The sequence below is a fragment of the Panthera tigris genome, chromosome A1 (genome assembly GCF_018350195.1).
Source record: "Panthera tigris isolate Pti1 chromosome A1, P.tigris_Pti1_mat1.1, whole genome shotgun sequence".
NCBI classification, from domain to species: domain Eukaryota; kingdom Metazoa; phylum Chordata; class Mammalia; order Carnivora; family Felidae; genus Panthera; species Panthera tigris.
This window is the reverse complement of record NC_056660.1, coordinates 113081490-113108704: the sequence shown is the minus strand read 5'-3', so window position 1 is coordinate 113108704 and position 27215 is coordinate 113081490. Positions and strand designations below refer to the sequence as shown.

General features: G+C 45.6%; 1 protein-coding gene and 1 long non-coding RNA gene across 3 annotated transcripts in view; one reads left to right on the top strand and one right to left on the bottom strand.

The window, feature by feature from the left end:
- The window catches only part of SPOCK1 (SPARC (osteonectin), cwcv and kazal like domains proteoglycan 1), a 510780-nt gene that overhangs the window by 270156 nt on the left and 213409 nt on the right, over nt 1-27215 (top strand). The gene's annotated exons all lie outside the window — the stretch shown is intronic.
- Nucleotides 1291-11371, bottom strand: LOC122238035. The gene is made up of 3 exons (XR_006217001.1): nt 11283-11371; nt 7338-7998; nt 1291-4253 (listed from the first exon to the last, which is right to left on the bottom strand). It is a non-coding gene; the product is annotated as an uncharacterized LOC122238035 (long non-coding RNA).

Sequence of the window (27215 nt, the reverse complement as noted above, 5' to 3'; positions counted from 1 at the left end):
CTGAACCACCAGGCGCCCCGAACCATACCAGTTGCTAAATGGCCAGACGAGTGCTGCCAAACTTTTCTTGTATTCTTTTTTCTTTACTTTTCTCCCAGGCTTTTTTTTTTAATTATTTTTAATGTTTATTTTATTTTTGAGAGAGAGAGCAAGCATGGAGGGGAAGAGAGAGAGGGAGACAGAGAATCCCAAGCAGGCTCTGCACTGTCAGCACAGAGCCTGATACGGGGCTTGAACTCACAAACTGTGACATTGTGACCTGAGCTGAAATCAAGAGTCAGATGTTTGACTGAGCCACTTAAGTCCCTCCCTCCCGGGTTTATTGAGATATAATTGGTATCTAACATTGTGCAAGTTTAAGGTATACAGACAAATGTTCATAGCACCTCTGTCTATAATAGTTAAAAATTGGAATCAGGCCAGAATTCAGGGGGTGCATTTGGCTAAACTGTGGTACATGCGTATCATGGAATGAAATAGCCCTGCACTATTGATACGTGAAGTGATGGAGATAAAATCTCCAGGGCTTTGCTGAGTGAAAAAGCCAGCACTAAGAGGTTACATGCTATATACAGTTCCAATTAGATAACATTTTAAAAATGCCGCAAATTTAGAAGTTGAGTGAAAGATTAGTTGTTGTCAGTGGTTAGTGATGTTAGAGGGCTAAGGATGGTTAGGAGGGAGGAGGGTGTGATTATAAATGGGAGATACCAGGGGTCCTTGTGGTAACGGAACTGTTTTGTATTTTGGCTTTGTATTTGGTAGAACATGAACTGACACGTGATGAAATCATACAGAACTAAACCCCTGTACACACGTGTTCACACATACAGCGCAAGTACAGTTGGTAAAAGCCAAATAAGATGAATGGATTGTGTCTATATGAAGATCCGGTTGTGATATTGTACTGTACTTTTGCATTGCAGTTAGCATAGATGATGTTACCATTTGGTGAGATTGGATAAAGGGATCTGTCTGGAATATTTCTTACTACTGCGTGTGAATCTACAATGCTCTCAATAAAAATTTCAGTGTAAAAAGGTACATGATGTGGTAGAATCAGATTTAATATATTTTGATATTAAAAATGATTAAGCAGGCCCTACTATGAAATGTTCAGAAAAATACACAGAAAAGGATTGTGGGGTACACCAGCTAAAATTCCTGTCTCAAAGTTGATAGATTACTAGAAATTAATTCATTTATGAGCTTTGTTCTGATCTAATCAGGTAATGATACTACCAAAAATAATTTCACAAATGAAGCATCTTTTATTTTTTTCTTGCAAGAGTACTGAAGATTCACTGTAGTTGGAATTTCTCAATAAGCCCAAAGAATAGAATAAACATGACCCATATGTTTGCTTTTTAGTAGATGATGAAGACTGCAAAGGTTTGTTGTGTGTGTGTGTGTGTGTGTGTGTGTGTGTGTGTGTGTGTGTGTGTTTTAAACCCTTGGTGTTTTATCCTATGGTCCATTTTGCATTTTGTGGGGCAACCCTTTTCTTTCCAAGGAGAACCCCTTGAAGATCGTTCTCTGACTGGGCCTTTCTTCTGAGACACTGTTGGTTTGAGAAAAGGCTCTTGCACAGTATTTCAGAAGCTTGCTGCTCATGGGACGTCACCAAACTTGCTTCCTACGTGGCTTCAGCAGCTCTTAGCTGCTCTTAGACAGTAACTGGAAGGATGCCAATAGATAATTGCATATAAAGAAAGAAGGGGAGAGCTCAGGGTCCGGAGGATCTGGTCCTGTCTTTGATCAGTCCTGACCATTGCATGTGCTTCTGTCCTTTTGCAGGAGCAGAACACTGGGTAGTCACAGACTGCCTTTCCTTCAGGGTCCAGAGGCGGTCTTCATTGCCTGCCACCCTGTAGCAGTGACAAGGTTGCTCTCAGCCTGCGGTGTCTTTATCTGAGCTCTCGGTGCTAGATCGCTTATTTTTTCTGCCCAAACAATAGCCACCTGCCTTTCTAGGAGATGTGCCTGTTTCCTCTAGTCACCTTGTGATTCAGATGAGAGTGTCATCTTCCCGTGCACTCTGTTCCTTCACTCTGGCGACATCGGGGGCCTGGGAGCTACCAGAGGTTGCGTTTTCATGACCTAGTGGTAGACCAGTCCCTGCTCCTGGTCATCCTCAAGACTGAGCACCCGTTGAGCTGTTTGCTGATATGAGCTAGTAAGATGCGTTCCTTCGCTTGGCTGGTTCATGGCGAGTTTCTTTCACAGGCATTTAGGTGTCCTGAATCATACTCTCCCAAAGATCGATATCTGTTCTTTTCTTTCTTTGTTCTTCCTGTAGCTTACTGCTCTTAACTTTAGGAGGAGAGGTCAAAATACATGCATTTTTCTTTTTTGTTCTTTCAGTTTCCTGCTATTTCCTAGACTAGGTCAGTCGAGGATTCCCTTTGTGTCTAGGGAGGATGAGGTGCGTCTCCAGGGGCAGCTCCAGCCTCATCAGGAGTCCCCCCCAATCCGAATGAAGAAAGTCTGGTGTAGTGCTGCCTGGATGGCTCCCATTGCGTTTATTTGCAGTGTATGAGCCCGTCTTGTTGGAGAGATTGATGCCATCACCCAGGCTAAGTCTCAGTGAGTTGGTATATGGAGACCTATGAGTGATTGCAGACATGGCTCTGAGGTAAATCCATAACCTGGGCAAGAGCTGCTATGTAGTAATTAAACTGAAAATATAATATTTGTATAAACTTTCTGCCCCTCGGCACAACATATTTAAAATGTTCCTAGAGGTGATGTTTTTTAAAAATCTTTGCACTTTTGTACCACAGTTCGACTTAAATAGCATGCAAGTGCTATTCTCAAGATGACTAGTGTTTCTCTCACTTACTGGATGGGGTCTTGCCAAGAGGTGCCAAGAGGCATGTAAGGTCAGAGGTCTCAATGGAGGGCTTGGGAGCCATGTTTACAGAGAGTGTGCTGCTGCAGCCAACTGGGTCATGGATGTTGGCCAGAGCCTTCTTTGCACTTTGACCTGCCATGTACCATTTGTGAGGCCCTGTGCTTGTTTGAGTCATTCAGGGTTTCTCGGGTCAACTGGCAGCGGTCTGAAAGCAGGTCCCATTTCTCTCTGCTGAGAACCAAAGGGGGAAGAGTGAGAAAATGGAACCAGACTGGCTTTGCTCATCATTGCCGTTCGGTTTCATCAGTTCTGTTCAGGGTGTGGGATTCGCACCAGTCCTGTGTCGGGGGGGGGGGGGGCGTGGGTGGGGAAATATCCAGATGGCGGAGTTTTGTGGTTTCTGTTCATAGGTGTATCCGCCTCCCAGCAGCCCCTGTTCCCCACGGAAGTCCTCAGGGAGGAGGACAGCAAAGACCTAGAGGATGGCAGGGTCTGAGACACATGCTCTGATGTCACAAATCTGCTCTCGTGGTCTGTAACCTAGACACAATGGTAGTGTTGGCTGTTGCTTTGCTCATAGGAGCCCTGTGGTAACTTGCCCTCGGGTCTCTTGGCAAAATCCGAGGCTCTGTTCTGCAGACATGGGTCTTTTCTTCAAAGAGAGCCACTGGGTTCGGGTCATGGCCTATGTTCCCTGACTGTACAGACACTGGCCTACTGGTTGACTCGTTCCTTAAACCCAAATGGAAGGCCCTTGGGCTCCTCTGTGCATCTTAACAGCAGACACCGAGTTGGGCCATAGAGGACTAATGTCCAAAGACTCTTATTTTATTCTGATCATACCAGAACCAGCAGGTCACTAGGATTTCAAGACCCTACGAAATGAGCTGGTGTAAATCATAATATAGCAAACAATTCAATTTGCTCTCCTTGGAAAGTTCTTCTGCAGAGACAAGGCCACTGGGACTGAGTGGGACTGAAGCTTTAGAAAATAACCATGAGTTTCAGATTGCATTTCATCTTTTTGGCAAGCAGTAAAATCTATTTTTCTGTCAAATGAAATTTCACCTGGAATCTAGTACATGTAACTGATTAGAGCAGAATTTCTAAGGTTAGCCTAGCCCTTGTTTCTGCAAGCGTTTTTGAAACTCTTCCTTGGAAGCCCAGGTTGGCAGGGTCCCCGCTTTGAGGGCTCTGCTTTCAGAGTCCAGCACTGCCTTCAAAGCTGAGTAGCTCCCAGAGCCCAGAAGTGGCCTGGAGCAGGTTCTTCTGATTCCCCACATGCTCTGAGCTTCATGCTTTGCAGCTGTTCTGGAGTCCCTGCTGTGTCCCCGATTGCAAATTTTGTGAAAAGTCCTCCGTCAGAATGCCTCATTTTGCAGATGGATCAAGGGAGGACCTGAAAGAGGCAGGCAGTTGCTCACTATTCATTCACTTGCTTTTTGGTTCGTTCGTTCGTTCATTCATTCATTCGTTCATTTATGCACTCATTTGTAAATGTTTGCTCAGCACTTAACTACACCTATTTCACAGCTTTGCTATGTTCTCCAGATACTCTGGTCAGTGAATGTCTCTTGGCCTCACAGACCTTATGATCTGGATACATACTCTTCTCAAAACCATGAATGCTGTGAATGGGAGCTAGCGGAGCACTACATTAGTCAGCTCAGGCTGCTGTAACAAAATACCGTAGACAACAGACACTTCGGTTTCACAGTTTTGGAGGCTGGATGTCTGAGACCAGGATGACTGAAGATTGGATTTCTGGTGAGAGGTCTCCTCCTGGCCTGCAGGTGGCCTCCTTCTTGCTGGCCTCACATGGCAGAGACTTGGCTCTTCCCCTTCTTATAAGGGCACTGATCCCACTAGGGGGCTCCACCCTCGTGGCCTCATCTAATAATCCTCATTACCTCCCAAGGCCCCACCTCCACATGCTCCCATATTGGCAGTTAGGGCTTCAACGTAGGAGGTGGTTTTTTTCTTTTTTCTTTTTTTTTTTTTTCAGGATGGGGACACAATTCAATCCATAGCAGATACTGTTTGGGCACACCGTGGTGATCTTTAACCTGATAGTAGAAAGATGGATGGGAGTTAAGCATATGGAGGAGGCAGGAGAAGACAGTGTTCCAGGCAGAGGGAACGGCTCGAGCAAAGGCCCAGAGATAAAGGAGTCCTGAGCCTTGGGTGCAGGTGTCTGTGCTCAGGGAATGCAAGCCAAGGACCTGTGAAGCTATGGAAATAAGGAGTCACGCACCGTGCTAGAGGCTTTGAACAGACATAACCCTGAGGGAAATGGGGAGCCCTAGAAAGGGCGAGCATGCTGGAGTAGGTGACAACCCTTGGCGTGGCTTCCTCCCATAGCATTAAAGCCCCCGCCTGTGTATACGGTGCTTCATGGTCTGACATCCCTTAGAATAAATGTGGATGCCTGGGCAGCATGACACTTCAGCCCTCAGGGCAAGAAGATCAAGCCACAGTTTGTTCGGTAAACAGATTCATTTGGTCAGTAGTTTAATTCTGCAGCAGCTGAATGACATTATAAAGAATGCGGTGGCATTTCTACCGGAAATGTCTGCCATCATTTTCTTCTTGACATGAGGAGAATAAAAGCTTCCCCACTCCAGAAGAATTAGCATGAAATATGCCCATCAGTCTCCCTGTGAGCAGGCTTTCGGCTGCAGCATTGCATTCACAGTGACTGAGCGGGATGGTGTACGTCCCACCAGTGGTCTCATTGTCAGATGCCCACCCCTCTGGATGGCCCTGTTGGGTTGTGGCCTTGGGTCAGTGTTGCATGGCTGCCTCCACAGTGGGAGGACCCCTGCCTGCAGTCATTCTTGCTACTCACTTGGGGGCCGGCCCCTGGTTCCATCAAGGGCTCTAGACTCCCTTTGGGTCTGAGCTTTTCACAGGTGGCTTTCATTTTCATTTACCCCTATTTCCATTCTTGTCTCTTATTTCTCATTCCTTTGGCATGCTGCTCTCCAAATGTGGTCTTTGGATTGTTGCATCAGACATGCAAATTCTTGAGTCCCAACTCAGACGTACCAAGGCAGCATTGCTGAGGATGGGGCCCAGAAACCTGCATTTTCAGGAGCCTTCCAGGTGACGCCAGTGCACAGTCAAGCTGGGAACCCCTGCTTCAGCCCACACATATGCCGTGTGCTTGTATGCTCCATGCCTTAGAATGCAAGCGAGTGGACGATCAAGTTTGTGTTTGGGCCCGGGCGCACGTGTCTGAAGGCGCACGTGTCTGAACCTTTCAGAGAAAGTTCTGTGCAGGGACGTAAGCATAGGGAGCCCCTGGATGGGGGCTGAGTAAGGCCTGGGAGTTCTTCAGTATCTCTTAGTACCTGTTTGTGATATGGATGCTGACAGCTAACGACTATTGAGCAGGTTCTGTGTGCCATCACGCTGCCCAGCCTTGTGCACATCTCATTCTCACCATCACCTCTGTCGGGTACTTTTCCTATCCCCATTTCATAGGGAGTCACAGTGAGGCTTATAGCAAGTAACTTGGTCAAGATGGAACCTGAGCACACGTCTTCACTGCGTCTGAATAAGCATGTGTCTGCACATCCTCCCGCTCTGTTTGCACACCAGCCCTTGGTGGTGCTGGTGAGAGGGGGAGGGGCGCTTTCAGCAACACCTGTGTTTGCTGCTTCTAGCTCTTGGGCTGGCTTAGTTGAGACGTTGCGGCATAGAGCCCTGCAAAGGGTTTGAGCATGAAGAGCTTTCATGCTCTTGGTGGAGAATGGCCCTTAATCTCTCCAAGAATACTTTTAGAAGCACAAACAGGAACCAAGAAAATGAAGTGAACTGTTTTACACTTGAAATGCACCACGTGTGAGAAAGTGCCTGTTAAATCGGGCTGGGTCTGCTTTCCTGGTCTCCTATGATTGGGGCCATTAAAAACTGCAGGGGTGAGCTGGTTAATTGTCTTCCCAGGTTGTGGCGGCCCTGTGGGAGGGGACAGGGGTCTCGTGGGCTTCCTGTACGTTTCTCTGTGGACTTTCATCTCGTTATAAATAGGCAGCAGTAATGATTTTATGGTATTGAAGGGCGAGTGGGGGAGAAACCTGGGCTGAGATTTAGAAGACTCACATGAAGGCATATGTGTGAGATAACTCTTTTATCAGGCTTAGCAGAGATAATTTCTGAACCTCAGCTTGCTGCTTTTAGGGTGATCGGTGATGTCTTTTCAAGTTTCTTGCTGGCTCTCAAGTCTGTAGGTAGATGGGTGCCTTGGGACTCAGGTATGAACTGGCCTTTTGATTTTTACACCAGCTTCTTTTCCCAGCTAAAATTCTTTAAGGATTTCTATTTGGCTAGTTCCTCCTCATGGGCCACAATTTTGCATTCTGTGCTTTGAAAGCGTGTCACTTACTCTGAGGGAAAAATGTAGCTAAATACATAGTAAATCACATGTACTCTTATACCCTGCCTATATGTTAAGCCATCCTCTGTCCACTAAGTGTCTCACCATTTTCCAGATTTGTGTTGGAGACATCCAGCAGCTGGCTGCATTTCCCTATGATTTCTCTTCCCCAATTAGCTTGTAGCCAAGTTCCAATAATATATTAAGCCGAGAGCTTTTCTTGTTAATTTCCCCATAGAAAAGATGTGGCAAAGCTACTGGGAGGCTGAACTTAGCCTACAAACATTGCTGAGCTGTACTGTTCTTCCTTTCAAATCATCAGTTGCTCCCTTGGAGAATAACTTTGTTTAGCATCTGGAAAGATGTTGGAGTGTTATAGGAAGTTGGAAACTTTGTGGCATTATTAGTTAGTGGGGGAAATTCCTTCTGGAGTAAACTTCATGAAGTGACTCTGGAAGCTTTACTATCCAGTGGGTGTATTACCCGAAGGTAGTTCAGACTTCTTGAGATTCAACTTTTGCATAAACAAAGTGATATAGTACATTATGAAATGATGTCCATGGATGTACTTATGTTGACTAGTCTTATATCATTCTTCAGATGTTCCCTGGTAGACAGGCGTTCTGAGCTCTGGCGGGGAGGGGGCCTGCCATGAACTCTGAGAGTTCATGTTTTTGGATCATCACCTTTGCTGGTACAACTTGAATGTTAGAGCCGTTCTTTGAACTTGTAGTGCATTTTTTCTTGCTCATTATTTCATAAACACCTGTGATAAAATGAGAATAATGGTGTTGAAGTTTAGGTGTCAGAAATGTGGAGATAACATCAGGAATCATTAAGCATGCCCTAAATGGCCAATCATTAGTCTCAAATGGATGGACATTGGAATTAAAACAGTCAACTGGGTGTTCAGTTGTGAGGAAAAAGAAAATTAAAGGACACGTGTGAATTGCTGGAAATATATCATCAAAGGTGGTGTTTAAAAATGATGTCATTAAGAATTTCGTGCTGTTTTTCAATGTTTAGGAACAGCCCCTTCCTTCACCCGTACAATATAGAAATCTCTTGTTTGATCATCACACTTTTTACTTTTTTAATCTCTGTATTATAGCACATTATGTACTCTGTAATGGGCTACCCTTGGTTATGGGGGCTGCTTTTTTAATTTGCCATCAAAATTTCTTTTTTTTTCTCATATTGAAGTCACAAATCTTATTAGCAGCCATGATTGGGAGGAAAATTGAGAAATTAATTAATGGAAATGGTCATTTTCTCCGGTTTCTATCCTCTGTCCCTTCCTGGCTAGACTTGACTTCCTGTCCCTGCTTCATTTTTCTCCGTAACACTTACACTTAATAAAGCATATGTTATACGTATTATTTGTCATCTGTCTTCTACAAGTAGAATGTTAGCGCCATGAAGCTAAGAATTTTTGCCTGTTCCTTAGTCTATACCAGTGTTTCTCCATAGTTTTTCCATTTTCACTCTCCTGAGGAGACTTTCTAGACTCTTGTCTGCTAATTTCCTCCCTCCCTGGAATTTCAATACCACAAATATACCATGTATCTATGTCCTATGTGTATAGTTGAGATATATACCTAACAAGAGTAAGACGTTTTTTATCCCTCAAAAATCACTTTACCCCTTGGAAGAGAAGTGTTGCCCCTTCTGAGAATGCACACTCTGGCCCTAAGCCAACAGGAGTCCTGGAGCAGAGCAGGTACTTAGTAACAGTTTCTGAGTATCCCCTTCTAAAATTCCACCCTTCTTTTCCCCGTTGCCAAAGGAATGTTTGGCTAAGCCGGCGAAAGGTGGGTGAAGGGAGTCCTTCCCTCACTTGTATCAAGTCTTCATTCTTAAGAGTCTGTGATCACCCAGTGGAGGCACTGCTTTAATAGAGGGTCTTATTTAAACCTGTGGACTATTCTCCCTGCCGATCAGTGCATAAACAGAAAGCCAGTGCACATGCTAAGTGGTCTTACCAGCTCCTAGCAGTAGCTCTGTTCCCACTTAAGCTGTGGTACTGACACTGACCTGTTTGGTCACAGAGCCTCCTGGCAGTATTTTGTGCAGCTGTGGTGGTGGCCTTACCGGTCAGCGGTTTTCCACATACACCCTTGAAGCAGGGGCAGGAACCAAACAGAGGCATTTCAACAAATGCCCGGATTTCCTTGCATGTTTTCAAATAACTCGATAGTCTGCAGCCTCTCCTCCCATCTTCCCAGTAGCCTGTACATATGGCAGGGTAAAAGGCCAGCAGTCCCTCTTGTGTTAAATAAAACAAGCAAACTTCAGGCTTCATGGTGTCCTGTGTGATTGGAATAGTAACAGAAGCAAGACAATTGTGTGGCCTTTCAGATGCCAGAGACCAGGAAGACCCTCTCAGCCTGCAGTCCAAGGCTCGCCCAGCAGACAGAGACAGACCCCATGCCTGAAGCCTTGGGCAGGGGTGAATGACACGTTCCTTGAGATGCCTCAGGAGGAATAATTGCCCGTTAGTTCCTGTATTCCCAGAAAGGAAAGCATTCATTCATCATTTTAGGTAGCTTTGTTCCTCCATAGAAATGTTTCAGATGCTAATTTCCTTGGGAGAGAAGACTGACATTCATGCTTACTTTTATACCAACAATTATGCAGGAGTATGAATATTCATGTCAATAAGATGAATTTAATTATAGTCTGAGAAAATATCATAATGAATGGTTCTGCTGGTCTGACCCTCGTGGCTATAATAATAAAGATAAGTTCCTAAAATGGGGATCTATTCTTATCTGAGCCATTGACTGAAAGTGGAAAGGCTTTGAATTTTTTTGTTTGCTCTGTTGAGGTAGATTCCCTGAAATGAGACCTAAGTGTGTCATGTGTAATGGTCCTCAGTTAGTGGGGTTAGTGGGGTTACATCTTCTGGAATGTAGTCGCAGCCAGATGTACCTATAAATTTCACATATTGGCCTAGACGCTTATAACATGAAACCACGTATGCTTCTTAGTAACTGAAACCGACGGGTCATTTTTCCTCATGATCGATAGCAGTTAAAAAGATTTCTTTTTTGGAAAGTGTTGAAATTAGACATTTAAAACCGAAATTTCCAAGGCAACAGGCTATTTGCAGGGAATGTATGGTGAATCCTTTTTATAATTCGAGTGCCTTTCCCTGCATATATTTCTACATAGATGTATGGGGTTTCTATCCCGGTTTTTCTTAAAGTGAGGCATACCCATCCGGGCAGATGTGTTTTTGCCGGCCACGTTGCTATGGCTGTTGTTTTACTCTAGCTGGGTATTAATTTAAGTGAGTCATTTTAAAAGAGAACACTTGTGGGGTGCCTGGGTGGCTCAGTCAGTTAAGCATCCGACTCTTGATTTTGGCTCAAGACACGATCTCATGATTTGTGAGATCAAGCCTTGGGTCGGGATCTGCGCTGACAGCCCAGAGCCTGCTTGGGATTCTCTCTCCCTCCCCGCCCCCCCCCCCCAACCCCTCGCACACATGTGCCCTTGCACATGCATTCTTTCTCTCAAAAGAAACATCTTTTAAAAAGAGAACAGTTGCAAAAATGCTTTAAAAGCATGGATAATAAAGCAAACATCTTCATAATAAGCAAACTTGGGAGACTTTTTCGCTTGAATTTCATTTGGATGTTGCTATTTTCTACTCTGTGACCCAGCTGAGGATTCAGCATGGAGTCGGGCAACATTCACCTACTGGCTTGTTCTGTTACTTGCATCCTTATTATCCACTCCGTGACCATTCGCTAAGTGCCTTCTGTGTGGTGGTCCCTCTGCAAGGTGCCTGGGAGGTGGCGATGAACCTGACTCAGTCCTGACCTTCAGTGTCCTCACAGTTTAGAGTGGAGACTGTAACGTAAGGCCAGCAATTACAGCAGGAGGCAGTGGGGATCACCATGCGGAGGAGCCTGGATTTAGGTGTCGGCCCTCTCTGACCTTGGACACCAGTTTATCCTTTGTGGCTTAGTTTGCTCTTCTGTGAAATAGGATTAAAAATCATACCCCTAAGTGGGATAGAATATTTGACTGCAAAAATCGTACCAGCTTCATAGGGTTCCTTGAGGATTAAGGGATGCTCATCCATGCAGAGTGTAGTGCCTGGCACATGGTAATCCCCAGAAAATGATGATCCATTCAATAAATGTGCAGACATATGTCACAGAGAGTGACTTATGATGTATCCAGGGACACGCCCACCAGGCAGGGCAGCTCGAGTGCAAGAGTCACTTTTGTGCCCATAGACAAAAGATGGGCAAGGCATTTTCTTTTTCTGCAGAACGTAACATAATAGTGCTTTTGGAGAAGGAGGAGCTGTTGGTGTGGGATATATAGGTCGTGGCTTTGAGGTCATCTGATCTTGTTCTTTACTGCTCTTTTTACCCCTCTTCCTTTTTCTCCCCAAAAGATACTAACATGTGCAGGTATCATCAGTAGACTGGGAGTTCATCCAGGGCTGGGACCTTGGCTTCCTTAACCCTTACCACAGGGCCCTCTGTTTGACAGACATTTGTTGAATGAATGAATGAATGAATGAATGAATGGAACGAACGAACTAATGTATGAAAGAGTGAATGGATAAATGATATTTGATCATGATCAGGGATAGAATGTTAAGTAAAGGCATGGTACCAGTTATTGTTTTTTCACATCTGTGTGTGTTTCTGGTAATAAGATATATTTTTTCATGGAGTTTGACCCAGGATTTTGTTTGGCAGTATTTTGAGCTTCTATTTATTTGGAGAAGAAAAGGCATGATTCTTAATTGGTGTAATTTTACCTTCATGAATTCAGAAATGCAATTTCTAGAATAATGAGTTCTCCTTTTAGAAAGGAACATATTTGCAGAAATGCCAATTCCTGGCTCATTAGGCCCGGCCTAGCTCTGGAGCTACATGACTCTCCCTGGGGCTGGCCCAGTCAAGTTTGGGGATCCTCTCACATTTTCCAGTCCCTGCTGCCCCCAATCAGCTCTACCTCTCACAAGTAAGAGTTAATATTTAATGAAAGGACCTTTGAGACTTCCATTGCCAGAACGCTGCTTGCTTACCACTCTGCAAATAATTTTGGATGACTGATTTTTATAATCTTAGCATCATTATTCCTGTTCACACAAAGAACACAGTGTATTTATGTAAACAGGCCACTGGACAAATTGATGGGGTGATGATAGCATTTCCTGGGTGCAAATTTGTTAGTAGTCATCTATTTGGAGAGACTCCAGGTGAGCTTGAGGGGAAGAGAGCTTTGTATCAACCAGGTTTTTTCTGATGTGCCTCCTTAAGGTACACCCCACCCACCCAGGGGTTGCATAAAGAAGGTGCCCTGGAGACAACCCTGCATTTTATGACTGCCCCATTTCTGCCCCCGACCCCTCGAAGGAGGCCTGGTTGCTGCTTTCTCCCTTGTTGATCATCCTCTCTCCTCTCCCCATGCTTACCCCTGCCCAGGCACCTGACGGCTGGTGTCCCGTTCCTGACTTTTGGTGGTGCTATCTGGGCTCCCCCGTCCCTTCTTCTGATGTGGTGTCAGATGAGGAGCACCTCCTGGGCAGGTCTGGGGCCATCCGTCCTGTGTGCATCAGGGGTCGGGAAAGAGTCTGGCTGGCCCCTCTAGGACTCCATCCTGAGAGCTTGCTTCTCCGGGACTGAGACGGGTGGCCCTTCTTTCTGATGTAGCTGAGTCACATAACTTGTCAGTTTTCCCTGCAAGTCTTGAAGAAATTTTGAGTCCCTCCAGAAGGAATTAAGTGAGTGGTGTTATTGTTCTTTTGTTTAATTCATGACTTTTCTGGGATTCACAGTTCAAATATTTGTTAGCTTGAAAAACACCACTAATTTCTCAGCTTTGCACATTACTCATTTCAATCACAACAAAGCAGAAATGCTGCTGTGTAGAGGGCCCTTGGGTGGAGGACTTGTAGCACCCAAGAACCACAGGTGAGGGCTGGACATGGGACCTTCTCCTCCTGGAACTTGATGGTGTGGTCATTTTAGGTAAAACTGTTCTACTGTTGGTCTCTGGTCCATTAGAAAAGACCCTGTCCTTTGCGCAGGGAGATCTCACCATCAGCTTGCTTGACTAGGGGGTTGAGAGACCAAGATTTATGTTCCATTTCTCACTAACAAGCTGTGTTACCTCAAACAAATCACATGTCCCTGACAGGCTTCCATTTCACACGAAGCTGAAGATGAAGACAAGGGATCAGGTTTCAGCTTGAACTCTGACTAGTTAGAAATGGATCTGTGATCACAAATCATTGGGGAAGGATTCTGTGATTGATTAGCCATGTCTGCTATAGGTAAGGAAAGGGCCAGTGGTGGCATCCCTCAGGAAGGTATTGTCAAAGCCCCTTTTGCTGATGTTCTCCCCGTGTCTAGGAACATGGAAGCCATAGGACAGGACATGTGCAATGGGGCAACATCGACAGTAGGAGTGGGGTTGGACCGTTCCGTCTGATTTCTGTTGCAGCCCCCCCACTGGTTAGCTCTGACACCTTAGACTAGCCGATTAAGGGAATGCTATAGTCCCTACTTCAGATGCATGTTATGAGGACTGAGTCACATGTCTTCACTACTTTGCGTAGTAGGTGATCAATGAAACTGTGGTTGAGCTCTTCTTACTAATATAAGAATTATGGACAGTACTTTCTGCAGTAACAGGTGGTTTCTACCTGGTGGTCAGCCCTTGTTTCTGAACCACAGAGGATTTGCCCACATCACTGTTGTGAATGAGGACATCAGAACAGTCCAGAGGTTCATGATGGCCCAAACCTGGAAGGAAATCCCATTGTTACAGTCATGAAGTTGTGAGCTAGATGCCATGTTTTACAGGTGGGAGCATCTGTAAACCTTAGGCCTGGGTGGGAGAGGGTGTTGTCCAAGGTCACTGGGTGAGGTGAGGGCAAGCTAGGTTCTGTCCTGAAACTCTAGCACGTCCTGGATCTCTGTGTCTCTCCCGTGTGCTTCTAGCTGCCCAGCTGAGGGGCTTCTACCACAAGAGGAGGTGCCACTCAGTGGGATGCACGCTCACCTGGGGCTCTTAAAGAGACTGGCTCTGGGGAGTGATTTGAAAGGAAGCCAAGTGCTGCTTTGTAATCATTGGAAGCATATTTATTTATTCATTATGTTTGAGAAGAGCCTCTAGTACCGGAAAGAAATGCTTCAGTCAACTGAGTTTTATTTTCTTTGTCGGTTTATCTTGATTCCCTGTGGCTTCCCACAGGCTTCCTGTCACTTCTCCCTTCCCAGCCTTGTCTCTGCTCCATGTCTCATCCATGCAGAATGAGGCCTTCAAAATCTCACCTCCCTCTGTCCAGACTCCCTCTCCCTGCCCTCAAGCCTGCATATTCCTGCCTGATGCTTATTTTCTTTGTTCTTTTTTCTTTTGTTGTTGTTGTTGTTTCAAACTTTACCTTGAATCTCAATAGGATTTATTTATTTATTTGTTTGTTTGTTTTAAATATGAAATTTTTGTCAAATTGGTTTCCATACAACACCCAGTGCTCATCCCAACAGGTGCCCTCCTCAATGCCCATCACCCACTTTCCCCTCCCTCCCACCCCCATCAACCCTCAGTTCTCAGTTTTTGAGAGTCTCTTAGGTTTTGGCTCCCTCCCTCTCTAACCTCTTTTTTTTTTCTTCCCCTCCCCCATGGTCTTCTGTTGGGCTTCTCAGGATCCACATAAGATGAAAACATAAGGTATCTGTCTTTCTGTATATGACTTATTTCACTTAGCATTACACTCTCCAATTCCATCCACGTTGCTACAAAAGGCCCTATTTCATTCTTTCTCATTGCCGTGTAGTACTCCATTGTGTATATAAAGCACAATTTCTTTATCCATTCATCAGTTGATGGACATTTAGGCTCTTTCCAGAATTTAGCTATTGTTGAAAGTCTGATGCTTATTTTCAAAACATGCCTTTGATTAAACCTTGGCCCCTATGGCCTCCTCACCCCCCTGCAACTGTCCTGCACTCTAGCACAGCCCTACTGAGAGCACTCCCCAGGCCATTGCCCGAGCCTCCTCTCCTCCTGGAGTGCCTGCCCGCCTCCCCTTTCCTTATGGTTTCCTCTTTATTTGGAAAGACAATCCAAATGTCATCACTTTGAAGGCTTCCCCAGAGATGGCTTCAGAACCTCCCCATCCTTGACCCCTGACCCCTCCAGGCAGAACTGGCCTGGGATATGGTCTTCTGTACTCCTTGCTCTTTTCTTTTACTAATGTATTGCACAGTCTTTAAAGGAAATAATGCTGTATTGTGTAATATTTTATTCCCCATCACTGGTGTTGTGCTGTCCTAGAGCAAGGTTTTAATCCATATTTGAGTGTCTGATTGAGTGAGCCCTAATGGCTCATGTTGGGCCATGTATACATATCTCATCTGATTATCTGGAGATCCTTGTGAAGTAGTGTCAGTTGGGGTCTGCTTTTGAGAGCTGAGAACCCTGAGGCCAGAGAGAATCAGTTGTGTGAAGGGCTGACTAGTTAATGATGGAGTCAGGATTTGCATGCGGGGTGGGAGATTTCAGATCCTCCCTGCCTTATGCTGTAGTGAATGAAAGTCACACCTGGTGACCAGACTTGGTCCGAGGTAGTCTTCACCTGCCAGATTCATTTCCCATTCTCCTCATCCATCTGAGTCCTTCCTCTTGTTTAGGGTCTACCACCTGGGTGCCCCATCTCTGCCATGCCTTGGATCATCATGCCATCACCACTCACTCATTTACTGGAGAGCATTTTGCAATGAGCCATCTTCTCATTGTACACTTCAGTGTGCCCCCTGAATTGTCTGCTCCTGTAGGAGAGGGGTTGTATTTTGAATTTGAGCCTTGACTGGGCCCCTGCTCTGCCACTTTTTGACTTGGATAAGATGCTGAGCTCTTTAAATCTCAATTTCTTTATCTCTAGACTAGGTAGTTTTGTGTTTCCAAAACTTGTAACTCGCCTAGTGTCTGGAGATGATGCAATTACAAATGAACATTCAAGGGCCAGATCGGAAATGTGCAGTTGTCCCAGAGATTGTTTGCGGCTTCTGTATCTGCAATGTTTTACTAGCTGGAGCCTTAGAGAACTTTCTCCCATCAATGCCCCATGGTGGAGAAACATGAGCCATATTGCTGGAGTGTGGCCTGAAGCAGTCTTCCACAAATCTTAAATCTCTTTGAAGTCCCAGGTTTCATCTTTAAAAAATTCATACACATTTTGAAATCTTTTTCTTAATATATATCAGTGTTTTTCTTGGTATGAAAATAATGTAAAATGACCACCCACTAAATCTACATTCTAGGGAGGAATGCTTCAGCATCCACTATACACAAGCTCTCGTAGTGCTTTGGCTTTTAATCGTGTCCCTGAGAGCTTGCTTGATGTGAGTCCTCTCCAGGTGAGTGGAGGAAGTTGGATCTCAGGGGCCTACAGAGCATGGTCCCTTGACTGGGCAGAAGACCAGACCTTGGTGGAGGGTGAGTTCACCCAGGGGATGAGGCTGCTTAGAGAAGACATTTTGCTTCTTTATCTAGGTGGAAAGCAGATTCTTGACATTAAGTTTGAAGAGATTTACTTGTTCTCTATAGAGGTAAAAACCGCTACCTCAAGGGTCCTAGATGGGTCCTATGAAAAGCTTGGTTCTTGACACTTAGTGAATGTTCAAAGATGTTTTCTCCCATTGAAATAGTAGACCTTGCACCTGTCCATCCCAGGCCATATTTATCCAGTATCTTTCATTTGCAAGGGTCATTGTTTGTTGATGCTTCCTTAGTACATGCTATTCCTTTGGTCCACACCTAATTAAGGAGCAAATATTATTTTTCCCTTGGAATGGAAACATTGAGTTTTTTTAATTGGGAGTGGAACTTGCTAATTAAAGTATATATTTGCCTAGGAATGGAATATTTCTACAACAAAATGATCATGATTTAATGTGCTGTAAATTCTGCTTCATATCATCTCTTAATCAGAAACTACCTTCCTTAAAAAATTCAGCTCGAGTTCAGTCTTCTGACCTCCTGAGGCCCCAGTAATCTCTCCTTCCATCCCCATTAGACCTCATCATTGGTATCCTGAATCTGGCACTTGGTGTGGAGGCATTGTTTTTGTTTACCATTTTATGCCTTTGTCTTATTATTTGTCCGAATTGGTGTGCCCTTGTAGACCACAGCTATCAGTAAACACTTATTCAGTCAGTCATTGAACTTTTTGTTGTTGTTGAGTGCAAGATGTGCATAAAGTGTGCTAGACTCTGAGGAAATTAATTCATTCTGAATGAATCATGAACCCAGTGTCCCTGTGAGGGCATGTTCACTCTTCTAGAAGTGACCTAAGTTTCTGCAGACTGAGTGTTTCTGACCGTATTTGGATGGCAGTGTTGTGGAGGAGCCTTGGGTTACATTCGCACAGACTTGAGTTGGAATTCGGGCTCTACCAGTTACCAGCTCTGGGACCTTGGCCATCTTCTCCTCTCTGAGCTTCCATTTTCTTACTTGTAAAATAGGAGTAAAACTGATCTTTCTTTCATAGTTGTAAGAGGTGAGGATAACACAATGCCTGGTTCATAGCACTAAATGATAGTAATTTTTTAACTATTTACTCTCATTTAGAAATACTTGTGTTCCTATTATATACAGTTGACCCTGGGCTAGGTGATTTGCTAAGTACTGGGGAATATGTGCATATGGTGACAAAGGCCCTTGCTTTTACAAAAGAGCTTTGGTAGCAAACAGTCTTCCTGGTCTGAGTCTCCTAAGTGTTGGTATAAAATGAATGCTGCCATGAGTGAGTATATTAAACATGTGGCTTCCCGCTTACCCCCAATATCCTGTTGATACTGTTATTGCTTTGAGAATAGGGGAAGTTAAAATGATAGCACCAAAACAAGGTTTGGTCTGACCCTGTTGCATCCAGAAACACCCCAGATGGAGAGAGAGGTCACCATCATTGCAGTAAACATCCCCCCCTTCAGATGTATGTCGCACCCTTCTATTGGAGCCTTGCTCTAACTCCAGGAAGCAGGCCCAGTTGCCCCATGTCACAGATGGGGAACCAGGGACCCCTCAGTGTTACTGACTTAGCTGAGAGCACGTTGTCCAAGACAGGTGAAGGTGGGACTTGAACCAAGTTTGCTCACTTCCTAATCTGGTCCTCTCTATTGCATGGTGCCTGGGAACTCAGAGTCAGACCCTAGCCTTGCCAGCCACTTGTATGACATGACTTGCACATTAGTTTCCTCTTAGGCAAAATTAGAAATAGCACCTACTTGATAGAGGTTTGGTGGAGATGAAATGAGAGAATGTAATTGCTTCATGCAGAGTGTAGCTCATAGTCTATGAATACAAACCCTTGGTATAGCCAATGTCACTGTAGTCGTGCGGAGAATCTCTGAGGCCGCCTATGTGTGAAGCCTGTGTCTGCAACTTGTTGTGTGTCCTCATGTTACCCATCCTGGCTAAGCCTCACCATCCTCTGAGTAAAATGGGGACAGTCATAATTAACACATGTGGTCCAAATAGCAGGTGCTAAATGAACTATTGGGATCTCATCAAGATAAAAATCTGGGGCACCTGGGTGGCTCAGTTGGTTAAGTGTCCAACTTCAGATCAGGTCATGATCTCTAAGTCTGTGAGTTCAAGCCCCATGTCAGGCTCTGTGCTGACAGCTTGGAGTCTGGAGCCTGCTTGGGATCCTATGTCTCCCTCTCTCTCTGCCCCACCTCTGCTCATGCTCTGTTTCTCCTTGTCTTTCAAAATTGAATAAATGCTACAAAAATTTTTTAAAGAAGATAAAAATCTTCTGCACAGGGAAGGAAACGGTCAGCAAAACTGAAAGGCAGCTGACAGAATAGGAGAAGACATTTGCAAACGAGAAATCGGATAAAGGGTTAGTATACAAAATCTGTAAAGAAATGATCAAACTCAATACCCAAAAAAGAAATAATCTAGTGAAGAAATGGGCAAAAGACATGAATAGACACTTTTCCAAAGAAGACATCCGGATGGCAAACAGACACATGAAAACATGCTCAACATCACTCATCATCAGGGAAATACAAATCAAAACCACGATGAGTTCCTGCCCTCACACCTGTCACAATGGCTAAAAATTAACAACTCAGGAAATGAGAGATGTTGGCGAGGATGCAGAGAAAGAGGAACCCTTTCGCACTGCTGGTGGGAATGCAAACTGGTGCAGCCACTCTGGAGAACAATATGAAGTCTCTTCAAAATATTAAAGATAGAACGACCCTACGACCCAGCAATTACACTACTAGGTATTTATCCAAAGGATACAGGAGTGCTGATTTGAAGGGACACATGCACCCCAATGTTTATAGCATTGGTTATTGAAATCATTGACATATGATTTCACTCATATGTGGAATTTGAGATGAAATAAGGGAAGGGAAAGAAAAATAAGAAAAAAACAAAGAGGGAGGCAAACCGTAAGAGACTTTTAAATACAGAGAACAAACTCAAGGTTGCTGGTGGGGTGTTGGGTGGGGAGATGGGCTAGAGGGGTGAGGGGCATTAAGGAGTATTTGTTGGGATGAGCACTGGGTGTTATATGGAAGTGATGAATCAACTAAATTCTATCCCTGAAATCATTATTACATTATATGTTAAGTGACTTGGATTTAAATTAAAAAAAAATAATAATAAAACAAATAGGCCCTAACAAGTTATCATTCTGACAACAATGCTTGTGATTTTGGACTTTGCGCCTCTTCCCTCATCAAGAATGAAACCCATGACTTTGTGACTCTGACTAGCACCTTTTATGCTGCCTAGCTGTTGCGTTAGCTGGCTCTTGCCTTCCTGAGAGGACCCCTGTGAGGGGCAGAGGCTGCTGCAGTGCACTGAAACCAGGGTTCATTGCCTGACCTCTCCTTGACCCATCTCAGCGCTCACCTCCCAGATGGCAGCATCTAGTGTCTGGAAGGCCAGAGGCAGAGCCCTGGGCTGTGGATACCTCCCTCCCCTCCCCTTTTCTTCCTTCAATAGACAGTGTAGAATCCTTGGTCCAACCACCACCTGGAACTGTTACCCGTGTGCAAGAGGCGAAGCCTCTGACTTTGTCCACTGCAAGGAATCTCGGATGCTGGGGAAGCAAATCTGGCAACACACAAGATAAGAGTTTAGGAAGTGCTGGAAATGCAGTCCAAAGGGCTAAGACTCCTCGCTCCTGGCCCAGGACTTTGTTGTCAGTCATAGATCAAACAGGTAACCGCATGGTGCCCTTATGTGACCAAGATGAGATTGTTAATGAGGCACCATGCAAGCCATTGAGTCCAAGGTTGATGACAGAGCCTGCTGCCTGCTCCTCATTGCTGAGTCCACGCAGTGCATGGCCCGGAGTATGTTCAGGATATAGTGGTTGCATTGAAGAAAATTAATCGTGAAAGGATTATTGTTCAAGAGGATAAAATTACATCATCATCATTATGTTTGCTACAGCGTATTGCATACTTCCTCCATGCCAAGCAGCATGCCCTTCCTGTCAACAATCTCTGATTCTTAGCAACACCCCTAGTGAGGTGAGCACCGTTAGTCCCCACGCTCACATTTGTGGGACTCAATCTCAGGTGCTGAAAGACGTGATCAAGGTTACACAGCTAGGGGGTAGCTGAGGTGGACTTCAGAGACGGGTTTAACTTTGAAGACCTTGCTCTTAACTATTATGCTGAAATGTGACCCTGCATAATGGGAGGTCCAGTGTGGGGTGACAGTCCCTTACTTCTGTGGGCCTCACTTTCCTCATCTTTGAAGAAATAGCGCAGAGCTGGGTCTCAGGAGGTCTCTTCCAGAGTGGTCATGCTAGGTCTGCTTTCCCTGGGGGCATCCGGTGTGCACAGGACTAAGCCGAGCTCACGTCCCTGCAGCTGATGTTCTGGTGTGAGGAGAACTGCCCTTACACAGGGCTTTGGCTCACTGGTGAGAATCATAACCAACTGGCTTGTGGACAGAGTACTGGGGGAAGTAGAATGTAGAACTGAGCCCACGTTCCTGTCACACTATGCAGGCTGAACTCATTGACAGTTCTGGATCTAGCTACCTCTCTCTCTTAACTGACCTAAAATGGTACTGGGCGAGTACAGATGAGGCGGTTAGGAGATATAAGCTATAACATGGAACCCTGAGCAAACCGTCCCTGCTCCTGCATGCCTTAGCTGGTGGTTGACTCTTCTAGGATAGGAAATCTCTGGGATGCTCAGTGATGACCTGCTGGCAAAAGGGCTTACTTTACCTCCCCTCGTCCCACACTGGTGCCCAACCTGTATTGCAGATGTGTCTCAGATTCCCAGTTCTCTCCTGTACCTCCCTCAGACCATCAGCAGGGCTGCTGGGAGGCTCTCAAGAATAGAATGACATGACGCTTAAATAAAGCTGATTATTTGAGAGCATTTCAGAAATATGTGCAACAGGTTTATTCTTAACTTTCCAAAGACTAAGATGTGATAATGCTGCATGAGTCCTCTAGTTAGATAGTTGCCTCAGCTCTAGCCTTGGAAGTAACAAGAAGACTGGGGACGATTTCTTCAGATAGGCCATTGTCAGTGTTTCTTTGAGGTAAAACCATATAAAACTTGGCTCCTTTGCTTTTGCAGTGTGTGTGCATGTGGTGTATGTGTGTGAAAGAAGAAGAGAATTGTATAGAACATGGAATAAATTTGAAACCCACTTAACAGATAACACACACCTGCCATCTCCCATCCCTTTGCTTGATTGTCCCACGTACAACAGGATGGATGTGTCACCCTCAAATTCTATGGCATTGGAAATGCACGGAGCAAAACCGGCTACCCTGGATCGTAGATTTGGTTCCAAGCTCATTCACTTTCTGGCTTTGTGACAAAAAATCAATATCAAATCTAGTTGTGTTGGCAAATACACAGGTTTGAAAAGGCTACAGTGGAACATTGAAATCACTAAAAGTGCTTGAGTCTTAATGGCCAAGAACATAAAGTATGGATTTATTGCATTTAGTGTTTGGAAGACTTCATATTTCTCCGCATTTCTTGTGGTTTTGTATTTGTGTACAGAGTGTATCATATGCATCTTTTTAAACTCGATCCCAGTAATTGTATGCTCGTTGACTACATGAATCATTTTTTCACTTTCCTGGACATTGTCAAGCTGAAAGGCTGGGTTCTTGTTTTGTGTCTGATGACCGACACTGGGATTGAACTCTCGGGGGACCCATAATAAAATCAGAGTACAGTCCAAAAATATGTGGTTAGTCTGATTCAGTCAAGCCCGGTGCTTTCTCATCTGTCACACAAGCCAGTCTTGTGGTTCTGGGCTCAACAAATTATTATGAAAATGGTTTCACATTTGCTGCCGATGGTGATGTTGTCTGCTTCCAACTTTGGGAGGGATATTTACAGCGTTTCTATCAGTTTGAGTCATATCGGAGCAAAATCAAAGTACGTCCGTATCTCCTTACTTTTAGAAGCAATTCATTTGTAGTGTGTGGTTCATGCAGTGCAGGCTCTGATGTGGCCTGGTTATTTAGGGCTTTGGCAGCCTTAATAGCTTTGAATTACCTAATGGAAAATATATTTTGGAAATAGGAAATAGTAAACACCCTTTTCAAGTAATTCTTACCATGGTGTGGGATTTGACAGTGAACGGGAGAGAAAGTTGTTTCCCCGTTCGGGAGATCATTATGTATAGATACTTTTTTAAAGCTGGCTCCTCAGGTTGAAGGGAGGAAATATCCTTTATTGAGTGTGCTCTTTGGATTCTCACAACAACCCTTTGAGACCAGTATCACCACCCCAGGTTTGTGAAGGAGGGAACAGAGGGGAAAGGCATCAGGAAACTAGTGGACTGACCGTAACTCCCGTCAGGGAGGAGTGAGGCTGGGCCTCACACTCTGGAAGAGCGACCTCCGCATCCCTGTTCCTTCCCTAACTCCAGCGGCGGAATTCTGTGTGGTTCGATTTCACATACAGAAAAGGCCCTGTGGATGGCACCGTTCTGTTAGGGAGGCAGAATGGAGTCACTTCCACCTTTCAGTCTGTGGCATGCAGGTGGTCTACCTCCCTCGTAAACTTCATCCCTGCATCTAAAAATGGGGGCAGTATCCCCAAATGACACGGTTGTCTACATTCGTGATCCCAGGACAGGACAAAATCATTAATAGGGCCATGTCCACAGAGGTCCCTGCTCTCCCAGCTACTGAACGAAGAGAGACCTGTAACTGTTGACCCCATTTTCTCTCCCCTACCTTCTTTGTACATGGGGGGAATGTGTTTTTCTGGTTGGAAGAGAGGCTAAGCCTCTCAGGATAATTAGGGGCAAAGAAATAGAGACACTGAGATTGGGAGTGAAGGAGGGATTTGGGGGGCGTGCACATAAATGAGGCCAGCCCTGCTTTGGAGAGAGGAATCACTGGGAGAGGATGGGGTTTTGATCAGAGGTGCAGAGATGGTATATTTAGATCCTTTCAGATGTCTTTCAGAGACATTTGAGGATGAGATTCCTTTTTTAAAAAATGTTTATTTATTTTGAGAGAGAGAGAGAGCAAGCAGGGAAGGGGCAGAGAGAGAGAGAGAGAGAGAGAGAGGGAGAGAGAGAATCCCAAGCAAGCTCTGTAACTGTCAGTGCAGAGCCCGGTGTGGGGCTCGCTCTCATGAACCGTGAGATCCTGACCTGACCTGGAATCAAGAGTTGGATGGTTAACTGAGCAACCCAGGCGTCCTGAAATTATATTTTAAGGTTAAATGAATAAGCTGTGTGTGCTCTGATTTTAAACCATTGTAGGACTTCATATTTATCAAGTGTAATCAGAGCCCAAATTAATAATTACAGTAGTAAATCATAGCAACCACACACATCATTTATGAAGCATGTGCAGAGCAGGCCTGGGGCTGAGCCCTTCAGGTGTGTCATCTGATTTCGTCCCCAGACAACTCCAGGAAGCATCTAGCACAGGGCCCAGCGCTGCTCTTATACTCAGTAAGTATTCACACCTGACCCCTTTCCTCTGCCCCGAGTCGCAACCAGGTTACCTGCCACCTCCCGTCCCCTGTTCCTGCTGCGTGTTGCCATCCTGCACCCTGGTGATGCCTCCCCTGACAGCCTGACACTGGGCCAGTAGGAACCCAGGTGACTGGCTGTGATCTGCAGGCAAAGCCCATGTAAACCCAGCTGAAGTCTGTCCCTCCTTCCTGACAGTTAAAGAAGTTTGGCTGAAAAAACCATGAAGGAAATACATGTGTGCCTGTAAATCACTTATTCACCATCCCTTATACTTCACAGTAAATCAAGAGGATGCTGGAGCCGGTGTTCATATTCCAGTTTAGAAAAGCCCCCACTGGAAAGGCTCTCTGCGAGGAAGCCTGTCGCAGGCCTGCAGAGACCATTCACGGGGAGTGTGGGATGCCATCAGCCAGGCGGAAGAACAGCAGTGCTGGCCTGTGACAGGCACGGAAGGGACCTGCCAACAGGCCACTCAGTGATGTCCAGCTGGATACCAGAGAACCCGGACGACAGCAGATGGAATCTGAGGAGATCTTGTCACTCAGGACAGAGGACAATGCTTGTGAAAATGTGTATGTTGAGGGACAACGTGCCGTATTCTCATGTTCCTGATAGGCTGATAACGGTTGTGGTTCAGCATATGGCCTCTGCAGTCCCCTCACCGGCTTCATATCTGGTCTCTGACACTTACGAGGCATTGTGTCCCTCAGCAGAGTTCTTAAATTTCTTGTTCTCAGTTTCCTCACGTGTGAAATGGGGCTAATTGTCCTATCTTTATGGGGCATTTGAGAATTAAATACAACAACCCAAGGATATTGCGTACGATGTTGCTTGGCATGTAGTTAATCCTTGATAAATGTCAACTAGGATGATATTTATATGAAGTTTCTCCCGCTTATTTTAATTACACTGGTTGTAACATAGTACAAGCCATTTTAACTTGTAGGATTATATTAGCAATTCCTCAGTATATCTATTAACTTAGATATGCTAACAGCTTAAGAAGCAGTTGGGTAATACAGGTAAGGAAACAGACCCAGAAGGGCAAGTCACTTGCCTTATGTGCCCCAGCTGGTAAATAGTAGGGCTAAGAATTCAACTGAGCCCTCCTTGGGTTTAACCGACCCCTCCATGTGCCCTCCTAAATCATTTCCCCCTGTTTGGCATTTCTATGGAGTAGAGACTCACACAGGTCTCCTAGTCTGTCCGGCAGGCACATGCAGTTTGGAATCCCTTGTGGGGATGCACAGGTGAACTCCCTGTGGGCCCTCTGGGGGGCTGGTGCAGCCCTGGTGCCTGAAGCTTCTGGGGCTGGACCAGGTCTCTCAGGGCGTTCTGTGGCTTTGTGTTTGCATCCTCGGGAGCCCCTTCCCTGCACCTAACCTTCAACGTACTCTGACTTAGGGGTCTTATTCGCTTCTTGGAATCCTTCTCCATCTGGCGGCCTTAGCACGGATGTTGAGTGGGTTCTTGAATGCCACCAATGGTTCTTCTAGAGGAACCGAAAAGGATGGTACATGCTGCATTTTGTCTCTCCAGGTGGCATGCTGCAGGATAGTGGCCGGGTTAGGTGTCTGCCTACCTGGGTCCTCATCCCAGCTTTACTTGTAGCATATTTGACCTTGGACACTGTGTATTAACCTCTCTTGGCATCTTGGTGTTCTCTTCCATCCGTTGATGGTGCTGACGGTGTCCATCTCGTGGGGCTCTGGGAAAGACTGGATGAGTGAGAATTGAGCATTCTGCAGAGATTATTCAGCTGTGATTTTTTTCCCTTTTCTTTCCGTGTGTCTCTTTCCAGAGACAAGCGGGGCTGGCTGGGCACAGGGTGGTGCTCTGTGTCTGGCGAGCATGTAAGGAGTGTCGTTTGGCCTTCAGCAGTGGCTGTGACTTGATTGCGCATCTTCTCTAAAACCAGGGTCAGGAAACTATGTGCGTGTTCAGCCACCTCCTTTCCCACCCGCCCCTGCCCTGGATGGGTGGTTCATCACTGCCAAGGGCTGGACTCTTAAATTTCATGGAATCCTGGGGGCGAAAGCCCCCTGCCAGGTCATGCAGTCCAGTCAGCTGTTTCCTTGAGACTGTTGACTAGACCCTGCTTTTGAACACTCTCCAGGATGGGGACCTCACTCCTCTGGCCACAAGGCAGGTGGCTCTTCTGAGACAAGGGTGCCTTCCTTTCCCTGAGATGTGTCGGCTACCACACAGCTTCATCTCATGTGGGTTTTCTCTTCACCCTGCGGCCATGCAGAATAAAGCCCAAACCTCACTTTGCCCATGCCTAACCCTCGAGTAATTCCTGTTGGACCCAGTTACTGCTGTGTGCCCAGGTCTGTGCTAAGTGTAGATGTCCCCCGTGGTTCCTGGGAAGCCAGCAGCAGGGTGGAGAGACCCAGGGAAAAAAGTACAAGCGGCCTTAAAATGGAGAAAACTGTTGTCAAAAAAGAAATGGGGTACTGTGACAGGAATAAGTCATCTTCTTAGGAGTCGTGGGAGAGTCACTTCTTAGGAGGATATGTTTCAGCTGTGTCTTGTCAGCAAGGAGGGAGCCCGCCAAGCAGAGGGCAAAGGAGGCACCTGTCATGCAGAGGAAGCAACCTGTGCCTGAGCCCAGGGGTGGGAACAGGCTGAGCGTGTTTGAGGAATGGAGGCAGTGCTCTGAGAATGTGCTGAGTGAGGAGGGACATTGGTGGCAGATGAGCTTATGTGGGTTGGCAGAGGCCTGTTTGGGATTTGGGCTTTACTCCCAAGGTGGTAGGGAGCCATTAAAAGTTGTTAAGCAGAGTCTGGCTGCGGGATGGAGACTGGATTTGGGGGTGGGGGGACGGGGAGTGACAGAAGGTAAGAAGTGGGAGACTAGTTACAGGGTTCATTGCCTTCTCACAGGTGAGCAGACAGATGAGGGCCTAGGGCAGAGCACTGGGTGTGCAGGCGGAGGAGAGGGGAGAATTTGGGATAGGTTTTAAAAGTAGAATCTTTGGTACAGAATGATGG